This window comes from Glycine soja, chromosome 19 (genome assembly GCF_004193775.1).
Source record: "Glycine soja cultivar W05 chromosome 19, ASM419377v2, whole genome shotgun sequence".
In the NCBI taxonomy this organism is placed as follows: Eukaryota; Viridiplantae; Streptophyta; class Magnoliopsida; order Fabales; family Fabaceae; genus Glycine; species Glycine soja.
The window spans coordinates 42,333,895-42,351,304 of NC_041020.1; positions in this window are offsets into that span (position 1 = coordinate 42,333,895).

Consider the following 17,410-nt stretch of genomic DNA (forward strand, 5'->3'; position numbering starts at 1 on the left):
GGTGGTGGTCATAGTAAAAAGTCAACTGGGCTATGCATGAAATATGCCAAGTCAGTGATTCTAATGATATAGTGTAAGGAATGAGTATTATGATGAAGGCAGACAGAGACGCAACAACAATGATATCTCTCTCCATTTTTCTTTTTTCTTTTTTTTTTTTTACTTAAGTTTTTACTAGGTACATTGTTAATGTTTTCAGCGAGTAGACAAAGTTACTAAAGTACAGTGATAAAATCCAAAATAAAGTGTACGTCAATTGAGTACTACTTCCCTATTTTAGATATAACACACTTTCACACACTTTTTTTAATATTTTTTTATTAACTGAAATTTATTAAAAAATTATAAAATTTTATCATTTCTAATAAATTTTAACAAATAATAAAGAGTATATTAAAATAAGTGTATTTAAGAGTGTGTTTTTTGCAACTATGTCATATACTAGTTTATATTTTTATGATATTGATAATTTAAATTATATTAATAATAATGTTATATTGGTTGATATTAGTAAGTTAATTATTTGAATAATTTGGGTATTATAATTTATTTAAAAATATATTAAATTAATTTTTTTAAAAAATTATTTGATATCAACTTGTTTGTGATATCAAATGAGTTATTCAAATGTAAAAATAACATAAAAATGATTTTTATTAAGTTATTATTCATTATTTTTTATTTTTAATATTTTAGAAAACATACTTGATATTAAAAATACTCAAAGGAATAAATTAATGTTAAGCGAATCTTTAAAAGATTAAATTAGCAAATTTAGTCTAGAAACTAAGGTGTTAAATTTTAAGTATTTCTTTGTACGTATTATGTGTTTTTTAATTGGATATTATACAAAACATAAAAATTGCTAAGCATGTATTTATGTATATGTTGATTATTACATAAAAGTTATTATTTTAACATTAATAAAAATGAAATGCAACCACATGCATAATCCATGTTAGTCGGTTATAATTCTCATTTCTCACAACTGTAAGAGAATTATTTTTAAATTTTAACAATTACAAAAATTAAAAAAACTGCAACAATTAATTGAGATATCACGATTTTTCTTCTTTTGAAAAAGAAGGAGCAAAATCCCCAACAAATCAAATTAAAGCCTCAAGAAAAAAGATAAACCAGTAGAATCAACTAAGATATACAAATATAGAAAAGTCATATCCTCATGCAAGGAGACCTTATAGTTAGCCAGAGAATTCGCCACTTGATAGACTTAACTTTAAAGTAACATGAGTTTTCGAAAAAGTTAAGTCTCTCATCCCCTTATTATCCATACTGAAGCATGCATGTGTGAATTGACGCGGATTCAGGTATAGTATCGTGGGTGCACCGCGACTTTCAGGAAATATACCATGAAATAGCATTTATTACTCTCCTATTTCATATTATATAACGTTTTAGAAAATAAAAATTATTCTAAAATATATATCGTTTTATAAAATCAATGAAATATTTTTTTTAATTATCCTTAATTAATACTCAGTAAGAATAATATATAAAAAGAAGAAATGAGTTATTAATTAAAAAATAAGTAATATATTAAAAAGTTATCTATTTTTTTTAAAATTTAACAAATTGATTACCTTCCTTAATACTTGTGCCAAAATCTTAAACGTAATATTATCTTTTTGTTCTACTACTTTTATAATTAAACGTCATATGGAATAAAGGAAATAACATTATGTTTTTGTTCTACTATTTTTATAATTTGAATCCATCGCTTCCAATTTCCAGTCTTGTCGTCACATTTTGCATTTTATTGACTAGATTTTTACTTATGTTTTATTCTTTTTTAACCTAGCTACTATGTATTTTTACGTTTTATTCAACGTGACATTTCATTTCCTTTTAATTTCAATTCATTGCACTTGATTTAAAAAAAATGGTTATAATTGACAATCATTTTGTATCTTCTTATTTGATCATTGTGAGAACTACCTACCTTTCATTTTTTTTTCTATTTCAGTCAAGAATACATTGGAGCAAGAAAACACCCTTAGCAAGGTTTTTTTTTTTTTTTTTTACAGACACCCTTAGCAAGTTTAAAAGTTATTTTCATGAATTTTTCCTTATTTCAAAAATAATAAATTTTCTGTGACTCATAAGAAAACACAATAAGGAAGTTAAATTGAAAAATATATATTTTATTCTCTCAAATCTCAAAAAATACATTTTATTTTTTGAAGCCAGACAAAGTTAACAAAAATGACTATTAACATGACACTAAGTTGATATGTATTTTCAAATGTTGACACTGAGACGTCACGATTTTTCACCATTAATGTTGATTTTTTTATTTAATGTAGAATTTCATGACATGTATTATAAGATGAGAGAAACATGACATATTATATATAATTTAGATTTTTATTTAATGTATTATTGAATTTGATGAAATTTTTTAATTGATATAATTAAAGTAATTAATATAATTATTAAATATACTTCATTAAGATAATTAAATTTAAATAATTAAGATAAATAATTAAAAATACAAGAATATAAAAATATTCTCTCTCTCTCTCTCTCTCTCTTTATATATATATATATATATATATATATATATATATATATATATATATATATATATATATATATATATTATAAATTAACACTTGTGCATGACACATATAATTACACTGTAAATCATAAGGAAACACAATAAGAAAGTTAAATTGTTTTTCTTACAAATACTTCTTCTACGAATCTTTTCTTAAAAAACTATTTTATTAGACAGACAAGTTCTTCATCTATGTTGGACAACATTTTTCTTACATTTTGAGTTAAATATTAAAAGACAATAAGCAACAATATCAACTCAACATGGAAGATAAAACTAATGTAACTAATATATATATATATATATATATATATATATATATATATATATATATATATATATATATATGTGTGTGTGTGTGTGTGTGTATTATCATTATATTTATTATAATATATTTAATAATTATAATAATTAATACTTTACAAGAAAAATATCAATATATTTGTATAAATACTATATTAATGAAACTAATATTAGAGGGATATCCGGCACAATTCACAGAAAAACACTAATTATAATTCCTTTTTCATTAATAGTATTAACAGTGTTGGGAAAAAATGTACTCGATGCTATATATATGAAAAACAATATTAGGATTTTTTTAAGGTCAAATAAGAAAGAAATATCAGATATAATTCACTAAAAATACATAGATACAAGTGTAATTTACTCTTTTTTTATTTTTCACTCTCTAGGTTTTTTACCTTAAAAGAATTACATCCGATATGTATCATACAAAGCCAACACAGAGAGAACATATTATGAAAATATCTTTTTCATTTTGCGTATAGATTCCAAAGGTCACTTTTTTATTATGTTATATGGTCGAGTTCCTTTTCGTTGCTTTCCCTTTTTCTCTTAACATGGTTGGGGGCCAAAATCATCCCAAATAGATCTTGTAGCTGAGCTTTTTGTTAACATGTAATCTAATGAAGAAAGGATGACTCCTTGGCCTTCAAAGTCATGAGTAGAGTGTTCGATCTCACTGTCTCTCACTCACTCACTGATTGATCTCTCTCTCTTAGTCAATATCGATGGCCCGGCATAAAAATGGAACACCCCTAGGAAATAAAATTTTAAATATGTACAATAATTGCTCTAGTGGCCACTACCTGAATAAACTATCTTTAAGCTACAAGTTAAGCAACTACAGATATGTGAAGTTTTTTTTTTCTTTTTTTTTTCATGTATTTTCGATTGGAAAATCTGCCAAGATACATATCTCAAGTGGTACTAATTTAATTGGTAAGAGATTTTGTTTCCATTTCCTGAATGATCATTAAGTCATTCCCCAAGCCAGTGATAAAACAGGCATAAGGAATCCAATGATAATCACTAGCTCAAAACTCTTCTTAGCCCTTAATTTGTTCTTGTATATTTTTTTTTACCGAAGCAATAATGTTTCAGTCCTTGAGTGTAAAAAAAGATAGAGCAAAGAAAAAGAATTTCTTGTCATCTTGTGAATAATGAGTATATAGAATATTAAATTTCTTACTTTGTTAGCTAGGGAATATCATAATTATTTTTGCAAAAATGTTGTCCAATCTTCAATCACTAATAATGTTACATGATAACTACAACGGTTAATATGGTCCAAGTCCATGTTGTCACTTTCTGTAAAGGCTCATTCGACCCTTCGATCGGGTGGGGAAATGGAATTGCTATTGATCTCTCTTGGGATCTGCACAAAGTAGACGTTGGCCATATCCAACAGTATGTAATCTTAAAATGGTACTATTGCAAGTAAAGTCAAGCATTATGTGTTTTAAAATTGATAAGCTTTGCGCTAAAGAAAGTCATTCATACCACCATGAAAGGTACAAATACTTTTCTAACCACAAGTAAGTTTACCATGATAAAAGTGCTTAATCCAATATGTCCTATTCCATGATAAGATTGGATTAGTGGGATTTGTCATTTAATAGAGATAAGAGCGCTAGCTCTCACGAATATTGTGTGCAATGGCGTCTGTTGTTCTTTGTTTTCCCGCATGGATCCATCCTTCTCATTAATTTATCTCCACTGAAATTAAATATTTTCATGCCAATGATTATTGAAAGGAAGATCTTCTCATAAAAATGTATTGTGAGGGAGTGATCAGGTTGTAAAATTTTCCACAAGATAAATGATAACTTTAATTTGGCCACCTTGAACGATTTTGATTGAATGCAATCTATCATTCAAACCACTATGCGAATTTAAAGGGTATCTTTAGGCTGTAGCCACTAAAAGATTGTGATTATTTATAGGAGGTTCTGTAAAAGGTTCAACACATGCTAAAAAAAGAAAGGCTTTAATTTATACAAATAGAGCACTTTAATTAGTGTTGAACGAAACAAGGAAAATGAGGATGATTTGTCTTCACGGGGGAGCACATTTCAGTCAAGATAAGACGGTGTTGCCATCTCTTAGTAGAGAGAAGTAAAATAAATTGATAATATATATATATATATAAATTCAGTGCAGTACATATTAATTATGAAATATGAAAATGCTAACAATATAATATACCCTTTGCATCATACTTTTTATTTTTTATTATAAAATTTTATAAGTTCCACTTATTTAATGAATTTCACTCATTTCTAATAAATTTTGTGTACAAAGTGTGCTAAAAATAATGAATTACTAACACTCTTACAGAGAATGATAAATTACCAATTTTCATCATTTTTATTTTCGCCTTTCATTAGCCAATTAAACACGCTGTGCATTATATCAAAATTATTTACTCTATTGAAGTGACTAGAATGGTCACTTCACAGTTAGATTTCGTTCTTCAAAGAAGAGCATATACATTTTCGATCATTATGTACCAAACTAAAGCCAAGGGAGTAAAGCACTAAAGATTTCAGGGACGAATGCTCTTTACATTTTTACCCTTTTGTGTGTGAGAATGTGATTGGAAGTGGGACACAATTTTGATTTTGACAAAACAACTAGACCTTGAAATTAAAGTCATTGGTTTTATAGCTTGGTAGCATTTTTCTTCCCTTATTTGGGTGGTGCTGGATTCATCATCCTTGCGTAGGACCAAACTCACAAACATATTTATCAGCTTAATTCTTTCAGTGGATGTAAACTGCTCATAGTGAGGATTCAGCTCTGTTGTTCTGTCCTCAAACTATTCAACATTCTTTTGTGAACGCAATCATGTAAATGGGAAAATTTTCAGGACAATACAGCTGCCAAGCACTAGCCGCCAAGCTAGGATATGGAGATTCCCCATTGATTATTATTATTATAATTATTTTTTATTTTAACAAATTAATGATGTTAAAATTGAAATTGATTTGGCCTTAACAACCCAAAAGAGAAAAATCAATTGGAGGGGCTAAATGCAAAAATGAGTTGTCTGGTGCTTGTCCTCTAGAACTGATTACTTTATATAATATCTACTCTTTAAGTTAGATCACAATCTAAACATTTGGAGGAAAATAATTAAGTCATGTAGGCCTGCTATAGAATAGTTAGTTGAGTAAAAATTTAGTTTTAAAAAGTTGCATACTGACCAGCTTTGGAGAAGTTACATTTAGTCATCTTAAATACGTTGACCATTTAACAGTGAGAAACCTTGGTAATAAAACAAAAATTATTATTGGACACCTATAAACATTTATTTGATACCTGTCAGAGAAAGAGGAAGAGAGAGAAAAAAAATAAATGTGTGATATAATTAATATGATAGAAAGAGAAAGACAAAGAGAAATAGTAAGGGTTTACAAGGTATATAAAAATATAGGGTATTTAAATACTATTATCTGTAATAAAATTTCTCATGTAGATCATTGCGAATATAATATTATAATCACGATATTTCTAAAATGCATGGTTTGTGGCAATTGTTCTAATGATCTTCACGTTCCACTTTACTAGCTATATATTGTGATTTCTAAGACAACCTGTTAAAGCGCAAGAATAACACATGCACTTATGCAGTTATGCTTGCATGAAGAGCAACGTCAGTATCGTTCTCTACCTCTCTCGAGAAGAGAAAAGAAACTCAAATGAATCGTCTCTTTGCATGCAAAAGATCGACCAGAAGTTCAAGGGAAAGAAGAAAGTGTTACATCTTATAGACCCAACAAGAAATTGTGGTCATTGTATTATATTTTCCAAAAAGTGGCAGAGCAAAAATAAGAGGGGAAAATGAGAGGTCATTATGATGATCATGTGAGATGTCTGGATAAATATTTTCTATGCAAATAAATAGTTTTCTTACTTAAATTGAATCTATCCAACCAGAGGTAATACTTTCTTTGGTGTGCACGCAGTGTTTTTTAGTACATTCTAGTTTCTTTTTATTCTATTTATAGATTGTTTATTTTTTAAGTATTGAGAGTGTAGTTTTTTTCCAGTACTAATCAATTAATGAGGAATGATTTTAAATATATATAATTTTAAAAATAATTATTATAAAAATCAATAAATTTATTATATACAATCATATGTGATTAAATGATATGGTATAGAAGCTTAATTTACATTGGTCAGAGTATTCTAAATAAATTTTATATTAATAATATATTGCTATTATATATATAAAAAATTAAATTATATATAATATTAAACACACAGATACAGACACACACAGACACACACAAAGTTGAGAATTGTTCCTTCAATTTGTTACATTCTTTTTTTTTTCTTAAAAATCATAATATATAATATATATGTTGTATCAATTATAGAAAAAAATTATATTGTTTACATATTATATTAGGATAATTTAAGAATTTATTCTATATAAGTTTAATTGAGAATTGTTCCTTCAATTTGTTACATTCTATTTTTTTTCTTAAAAATCATAATATATAATATATATGTTGTATCAATTATAGAAAAAAATTATATTGTTTACATATTATATTAGGATAATTTAAGAATTTATTCTATATAAGTTTTTTTTTCCTGTGTTACAATTGATTGCTTCCGCTTTGGAGTGCCAACATAGTTAAATGCTATCATTCTATTTGTTTTTAAAAAATTATATATAATTTTTTAAACTAATAAGAATACACACAACTAAACACACATTATATGCATGTTATCGATCCAGTAAAACATATTAATGCTTAAAAACAGTCTATATGACAATGAAATCTTATGTTATCATTCCCTTTTTCTTATCTCAGAAAGCCATCATATCGAAAGCCATTGACTGAGCTAAAGAATTTAAAAAGCAAAGCACTAATTTTAGTAAGACGATGTGGGTCAATATTAATCTATAAGATAAAATGTACAACTGTACGTACCAGTTTTTACCAGAGAAATCAGGTTCTATAAAGTAGTTGGAGGACGTGTCTGACAATTGAACCATCATCTTCATCCATAAACCCAAATTGTCCCCTCTACTTGTCCTTCCTCATGCAATTGCTATGTCAGGATACATTGAACTAAGATTATTAGATAGAAACGGCCTAACATTTTGAGCGCCACCTGTTTTTCCTTTATTCTCTATGAGAACCTCATTTTCAATGTTTATAATTAATATTAAGATCCAAAACCATTTCTTTCACATTTTCCAACATCAAGTACTACTAAAATATGCATATATCGATCTGTTATGTTTGAAGTATACAAGATAGTGGGTCAAACTTAATATATATGACTGATTAATCCTGACTGATAGATGAATTATGATAGAGCCAATTCAAACACCTTGAATCCAGCCTGCACAAGTGACGGTGTGTGTAAAGGCTTTTTTTTTTCTTTTTTTTTTTAAACAGCAAAAGGATTTTATTAGTTGGTACAAGAAGTACCTTGGTCATATACAGAAAAGGTGGATGTAATGATGATGATGCCATCGGATCCATTTAATAAACTTAATATTGTTTCTGTAAGTAATTGTATCTACATGTATTATGTATTACTCCGAAAAAAAACATGTATTATATGTATTATTATCCTTAGCAAAAATTGCTCTAACAAGTAACTTCTATCAATTAGAAGTAAATATTTAACTTATCCAAAGGTACGTAAGTCCCATTTGAACAACTGAAAATCATGGGTGTAAATTGACATTAATTTTTTTTATCATTCAGAAAGAATTGACATTAATTTGATATAAGGTTAAGAAGGTCTTTGAGTACTATTTTTCTTTTGAGTAATTGTAGCGATGAACTTGCTACATAATACCAGAAGACTATCATAGTTGAACGGGCTTCTTATAACTTGAAGGAAAGACACACATTTGGGATGTGTGGCTTTGCTTTGTGAACAAACACATTCCGGACTTTTAGTAATGTGTCATGGAGTATTGAACGAATCATGACATGGAAAGGACATAAAAATATTAAACCTGGCTGTGGAATACGATCGAGCTATTGTTATGACCAACCATTTTATTTTTGCTATTTCTTACTAAAAACCGTACCATAAAATAAATGTTTATCTGATAAAATACTATTTAATTGGTAAAACAATCATATGGCAGGGAGTGCTACACATCCTTACATTCACGATGAAAAGTACATAATTTAATTTATTTCAAATAATTATATTTTTTATCAATATTTAGAAATAATTTTTAACAAATAAATGATTATGTTTTCAACAATATTCTTAATCAAACTTGTAATGATATTTCACCAAAGAAAAAACTTGCAAGGAATGCTACACAGCCTCACATTCACGGTGAAAAGTCGGTCCTTAAGGCGTGGGCAGGCTTTTATATTCTAGTTCTAGCCCATTAAAGGAGGGTTTGGTTGAGGGTCGCATCTAGGGTGGGAGAGCATTCCAAACCTCTCACTATGAGAAAGAAAGCGAGAACGCCCGATTAAGACTATTTTCAAGATATGTGAGGGAGCACCGTGAACATGCTTACACTAGAGTAATTAAAAAAAACAAGAGGCACTGCGTATACATCTCCATCTTCATCTGCTCCATCTCACAACGTCGTCAATGTGTTTGTGTTCACTCTCCCTCAACATGTTGTTGCTTCATCTCCAATTGTTTTTTTTGGCACATCCAACAAAAGATAATAAATATAACAGGCATGCATTTGTCATAAGAAGTGCCAAATGACAGACAAAGAAGTTTACATGAAATATGATAATGAGAGAGCAAACTATTGCCAATAAAAAATGACAACTCTACCACCGAAAACAAATGAAGAACTAGCTAAAGTCACCCCTGTATGAAGCTCCCCTAACCAAACATAAATCAATAAACAAGATAAACCAAACTTGCACATAACAAGGCATAACCAAGATAAAGAAAACGACTTTGTTCCTATACCCTGCTAATTGTGGATCTAGTTTCCTTGTTGTTTGCGGTGAGTTTCACGGAGGTTTTGGGGCGGTTCGGGGTGCGTTCGCGATGGTGGGTTCACGCTGGTGGCTTGTGTTTGTTTGGGGTGGGCTTGTAGTGGTGGGTTTCGTGGTGGCTCACAGAGATTTTACGGATCGGAGTGGGCCTTGAAGTCTGAGGCTAGTTGAGAAGCAATCGCGGAGTGATACATGGTACCTTAAAAGGACTCAATTCCTATAGAGTTTAGAGAAATTAGGTTTTCCAATCTATTGCAATGTGTACGTAGCTTCCTAATATATACAAGTGATGAATGCTAGAATTAAGGATGTTGTTGCAAAAACTACTGTACAACCAATATATTTCCTATTATAGCTGAGAAGATAATGGTAAATCAATTATCAATATAAACAGATTAATTATATTTGAATTAGTGATAAAGTGCACTTGTCATGTGCTAATACGCCCCCTCAAGATCAAGTTGCCATCCACAACTTGCATCTTAGTTGTGAGATCATGGAACCGAGCGGTGGCAAGTGGCTTTGTGAGAGCACCAACTAGTTGATCCTTAGTGGAGACATGAGAGACATTGAGGTGGCTAGCTTGAACTTGCTCGTGAACAAAGTGATAGTCCAAGAAGATGTGCTACATCCTAGAGTGAAGAACAAGGTTCAAGCATAAGTATGTGGCACCAATGTTGTCACATAGGAGTGTTGGAGGTGTAGGCAGGCAAACTCGAAGTTCTGTAAGGAGATTCATGATCCACCTAAGCTCTGAGGTGGCCATGGCTACTGCACGATATTTAGCCTCATTGGAGGATCTTGCGACAGTACGTTGTTTCTTGGAAAACCAGGATATCGGGTTGCTGCCAAAGAAGATGATGAACGTGAAGGTGGAGGTTCTGTCGTAAACATTCCCTCCTCAATCTGCATCCGTGTAAGCTAGTAGAGTAAAGGAGGTGGTTTTCTGTAACTGAATGCCATGGTTGAGAGTGAACTTGAGGTATCGATCGAAGTAGGCATTTGAGGTGTTGGAGGTGAAGGGTGGTGGGTTGTGCATTAATTGGGAAATTTTATTGATGGAAAAGGATAGGTCAGGTCTAGTGATGGTGAAAGTGAGGTATTGTAAGGCACCAATGATGCTCCAATATAGGGTTGCACCAACGGTGGGTGTGCCATCATTTAAAATGAAGGTAGCAATTGGAGATAAAGGTGTGGGTGATGGTTTCGCTTCGGCCATATCAGATTTGTGGAGGACATCACATATGAATTTATGTTATCAAAAAGGAATAGGCCCGAGGTGTTGGGTATGAGTTAAATACCCAAGAAATAATGAGGGGTGCCCATATTTTTTTAGGGAGAACTGGTGGGATAGGGTAGCTATGAAGGTGTTCATGAGGTTAATGTTGATGCCGATGAGGAAAAGGTCATCAACATAGACTAGAAAGTATATAATGGTGTTGGCTTTGATGTAGATGAATAAGGAGGGGTCCCTTTTGTTGGTGGTGAAGCCAAAGGACATGATGAAAAATTTTAGGCCATCATGCCAAGCCTATGGCACCTGACGAAGGCCATAGATAGACTTATACAACTTACATTATGTAATCTGTTGTGAATCCTTGAGACACATCTTCCTTGAGGGAGCCTTGAAGGAAGGCATTGTTGACGTCAAGCTGATGCATGGGCTAGTTATGGTCAAAAGCAATGGTGAGGACAATTTTGATGGTATGGGGATGAACTAACAAAACAAATTTTTTCTAAAAATCAACACCAGGGCACTGCTTGCAGCCTTACGCTACTAGTCAGGCTTTGTAGCAAGCAACAGAGCCGTTGAGATGTCTTTTGATACGGAAGAGCCACTTGCAACCCGCAATGTTATGATTTTAGGGTGCAAGAACAAGTGATCAGGTACCATTTTTTATGAGAGCATCAAACTCACCTAAGATGGCCTGACGCCAATGAGCATGTTGCATTGCTTTCCTTACAGTGGATGGTTCAAGGTTCTCGTGTAGGGGGTATTTGGAGATATTGAGTTCTTCCTTGGGCTTGAAGATGTTTTTTTAGGAGCGAGTGGGCATGGGATGAGTGTGGATGGGGGGTGGGTTTGTTGCAATTGTGTTAGTGACACTAGAAGTAGTAAGAGGCAAAAGTGAGGGCGGATAATCATTACCTGGTGTCGAGTCTGTTGACAAGGGTGCCTCATTCGTGTCTAGTGAGTGACAATGGTGCATACAAAATGTGGTTGGGGTTGTGTTTGTAAGGGTAGTGAGAGGAATTATTGTGTGAGGTGGGGGACTTGGTGTGGTCGGGATGGCTAAATCAAGTTGTGGTTTGGGAAGTAGGGTGTGATATGGGAAGATGTTGTCATGGAAGGTAACATGGCGAGATGTGTATATTTTGTTGGTAACAGGGTTAAGACAACGATATGCATATTGAGTAGGTGAGTAACAAAGGAAGATGCTTGGTGTGGATCTTGGTTAGAGTTTGTTGTTGGTGTATGGGCGAATAAGCCATGGGAAATAAAGGCAACCAAAGGAGTGTAAGTGGTTGGGGTTGGGATTGGTTTTGTTAAGCTTTTGATATGGGGAGTGCATGTCAAGTATGGGTGTGGGTAGGCAATTTATAAGATAAGTGGTTGTTTGGAAAGCAAAGGACCAGAAACATAGGGATAAGTGTGCATGGTGTAGAAGGCCTCAACCAATTTCAATTATGTGGCGATGACATAGCTCAACTATTGCATTTAGTTCAGGTATGTGTGGTGGGGTGGTGAAGTGGGATATCCATAGGTCATGAGATATGTTTTGAGTTTAAGGAATTCATCTCCATTATCAAAGTACAATGAGATTACAAGGAGATTAAAGTATTTTTCAGCAATGTTTTTGAATTGAGGGGAAATAATGAAGACATCAGACTTATTTTTTTATTGGGTACAACCAAGTGTACTTTGAAAAATGATCAACTAACACTCAGTAATAAAGAAAATTATCTAATGATTTAATTGGAGTTAGTCCCCATACATCTGCATAGATCAGTTTTAATGGTTTGGTGGTGGTTATGCTTGAGGTGTTGAAAAGCTATTTGTGGCTTTTGGCTGTGCTACATGAAATGCATGGTTGGGTTGAGCTCGACCTTATTTGATAGGAAGACATGGTGGGTGAGATGATGATGAAGTGTGAAAGACATATGAATTGTTTCGCACTTTATTAAAATAACTCATGTTAAAAAGAATATAAAATCTTAAAATTATATTAGTATAAAAATATCTCATATAATAAATAAAATTAAATAAATAAGTCTTTACATAAATAAAAATATTATTTTTAAATATGGACATCTAAAAATAACTGATACTAAAAGTATCAAGTAATCAGCCACATATGACATATTGTTCTGAATATTAACAAAGTTAAAAATATATTTAAAGGTAATTAAGTTTTTAAGTCTCCTCAATTCCAATAATTATGCTTTGAAAATAAAATTTTTAATGAGATGATAATCTCAATGAATAAAACAAACTTAGAGTGTTTATAAATAGTGTTGTTCTCAGGCCGACGTACTAATCTGGAAAATCAAGCATGATATAAATGAGATTATATATATATATATATATATATATATATATATATATATATATATATTCCAATAAAAAATCAAATTAAAACACTCACAATTCATGACACTCTAAATAAATAAAATATTTAAATAAATAACAACAACTCAACGCACTCAAATAAATATAACAGATACAACTTAATGCAGATCTCAGATTCTTCAAAAGACCTATAAACTCATATTTTATGTAATGACGTTCTACTAATTTCTTTATCATAAATGAAAGTATTTAAAATTTTTCTCCATGGGAATATTTATAAATAAGTATTATCCACATTCCAGCTAGAATTATCTAACATTATATTATCATAATAAAATGTATATCATCATTCCTTTCTAAGAGGTGATGACCAACTCACAAAATTATAAAAATATCATTTTAAAAAACTACCAAATAAACTCCTTAATTTTATGCATCCATTAATAATTCACAAGATCATACCACAATAATATTGTACATCACAAAAATCATTTAATAATCAAAATTCTTAAAACCTTGTCATATCAGTTCCGTGTTCTTATACCCCTCACTCAAATCATGCATTATACATATACATAATTAAATAATTAAATAATATAAACAAATGCAAGGCACATACATGTAGAAGAAAATTCCCCAAGTAAATCAAATTTACAATCAATAGAATGTATATATTTTAACAAGTATATGCCAATCGAATGCGATTATTTCTTTAATTAGTGCCATATAAATTTGCCTTAACAGTAATACCACTACAACGATTTGTTATTTTTCCACTAGGATTTATAAAACACCGCCACTGAAATTTGTCATATGCCTTGAGAGAGAGTATTATCGCTAACATGTAGTGTTATATATACATTAAAAACTTCAACTAATTTTAAATTATATCCGATCACACTCGCGAATGTCCAATTATATATTCCTACGATTAGAACATCTAAAACATTATTAATTATGATTTCTTTACATCGAGAACACAGTAAAAGAAAAATACTCCTAAATGAATTATACCATAATGAATTATACCATAGAAGTTTTTAAAAGATGTGTTTTACTTACTTTTAAAACAAGTAATTTAAGTTTTTTGTTATTTTTAGTTCAACATAATTTCTTTGCTTTCTCCCTTTTTCTCAATTCTTGATCAACCTACTAATTTCAAGATATATTGTTTATTTGTGTGATTTTAAGAAAAAAACCGTTTATCCTTATATAATACTTAATTTAAAATTATATATTTTGAATTTTGTTTAACTAATCTTTTTTTATCTTTTATTTTTATTATCTTTATCCAATCTAATATATTATTATACTAATATATTTTCAAAAAATAATAATATAATATATTAAAATAATTTAATCAATTTATTTTTATAGTAAAAGATATATTTAGATAACTTTTATTTAAATAATTATTGGGTTATTTTTGGAATGTTGTTGGAGAGGTGTAACATATGGTAGAGGCCTTCCCTATATTCCCCCTTGACTACAGGCAATGTTGTTTTCAGATCCTTCACCAAAAAAGTGATAAAAAAAATTCAGCAGAGATAGGGTTAGTTTGGCATAAAGAAGAAACAAATAAAAGATTTTTAGATATAATAGGAACATGTAGAACTTTGGGAAGTGAAAGTTTGTGAGATGGTGTGTGAATGAAAGTTTTACTATTGTGGTTGATTGGGAGGGCAGTGCCATCACCTACAATGGGTTAATTAGTGTCTTGGTAGGGGTGAGTGAGATGCAGGCGATCTAGGTCATGGGTGATGTGGTGTGTGGCTCTTAAGTCCATAATCCAGTCAGTTGTGTCCTGCATGGGGGGTGGTGTTGCTGGCATGATGAGAAGATAGACCAGTGCATGTGACACCTAGGTGGATAGGGGTAACCATGAAGTTTGTAGCAGACCGTAGTAGCTTGCCCATGTTTCTCATAGTACTTGCATATGACCTTCTTGGTGGCACTGGGGGATGTGGGACGAGCATTGGACGTGGAGGAGTTGTACTTGGGTTTGAAGCCCCGATGTTTGTACTAGGTTGATCCTTTGTGGGCGGCGTGTGCAATGGTGACTGATGTAGATTCTTGATGATGTTCATCCTATTTGAGGTATGTCTCAAAGTCAGTGAGAAGGTCATGGAGTTCAGTAAAACCAATAGGGTTTTCGCGGGAGCAAAGCGCAACGGTGACCTCTTTGTATTTGGTGACAAGGCCATCACATCTAGGGAGAGGAAAGGAGAAAGAGCTCATCAGAGAGGGACTTGATGCCATGAAGGTACGCCGAGACTGATTGGGTACCCTTGGTTTAGCGTGAAAACGCTCCTTGAGATACATGGTGCGAGCTCTTGTTTTGCTCGCAAACATCTTTTTTAGGATATCCCATGCTTGCTTCAAGGTAGTCCACAAAGGAGATAATGGTGTGTCGGAGGAGTTGATCTTGATGACGCCAATAGTGATAGTTCGCATGGCTTGTGGTGGGGCACGTGGTGGTGCCATCAACGAACCTGAGAAGGTTATGGCCGGCGAAGAGAGCATTGAGTTGGACCTTCCACGCGGGGTAATTAGAACACTTGTCAAACTGGTGGCATATAAGCGATTGTCTTTCTCGTGATAAAAGAAAAATCCCTTAGGCCTGGACGATGCAAGAATTTTTTAGAATGATTCATCAAATTGCTACAACCATTTATACAAATAAAATAAAGAGTAAAATTAAATTCCATTAGGATAGATATTTAATTAAATGATATTCTGTTTCATTTTATTTCAAAACAAATTATGCTATTCTTTTTATTAAAAAACAAATTATGATATTGTTTCCTGAGGACTTAATATGTATTACATAGTTCATTAAAATCTTATTGTCATTTTTTCTCTTTCAACCATTCTCGGCATCACCATTAATAAGTTAGTTTTAAATGTTGATTATCGAGTTTTGTAACTTCTTAAGATGAAATAATGATTTTGAGCGAAATTCTAAAGTTGATAATACGTGTATATATTTAAAATATTATCCATCTTCTAAAATCAATAAAATTTTCAAAATTTGTTATTATCACAGATTCACAATAGAAGTTGTTGAGAGGAAAAAAAGTATCTTTAAATAGCTAGTTTATTTGCTTACAATTGTTTATGTTAAAATTACAACATAGTTTACTTCTCAAGAAAGAAGCATATAAATTTCAAAATATATAAAAAAAGGGGATAATGCAGTTTAATAATGTTTGTGGGGGAAGAAATAGAGTTTATAACAGGCATGCTGTTAGTATAAAATTCGTTTTTTACATAATTAACTAACTAGAAATCATTCTTAAACATGATTTTTAAGATAATTTATTAATAAAAATTAAGAATGTTACCATTCATCCTTGGATACATAAGACATGTTAGAATCTTGTGATATGATACATTCAGAAAAGAAATAAAAAAGACTGCATTTTCAAATCACAAGGCACTAGCCGCAAGTGACATCAACATATGGAATGCATGGAACAATGAGGCATCAACACCAACCTTGTGGCCACCTAGTCGTAGGATCCATTCTCGGTATCCATCTTCTCTTCCTTAAACGTGAACCCAATTTAACTGTGGTTTTGTTCTCTTTCCTCACAAATATTAACTTAAACAGAACTCCTCTACCTTTGTTCCATCTCTTGGCACTACTTACACTTGCACCTGACTCATTGGAAGGGTTCACAACATAGTAGTCATCATCAGCTGGAAAGATCTCATCTTTGGTCCGAACTGTGTTGAGTCTTGAATACTTTTGATCAAGTGATTCCTTGGGTACGTTCCTTGCTAGCAAAGGAGATGAACCACCCCAATTGTTTGTTCCCAAAGATGGGTGTTGTGGGGTTCTAAATTCCAACACTTCTCCCTCTCTATGCCTCATGTTTCTTTCTCTAGCACCATTGAAACCTTGATGAGCGCACTTTGTATTGGACCCTGTGGTATCTTCTTAAGTTCTTATTTATACATGTGCTGAAAATTTCTAGGATATACCTTGGA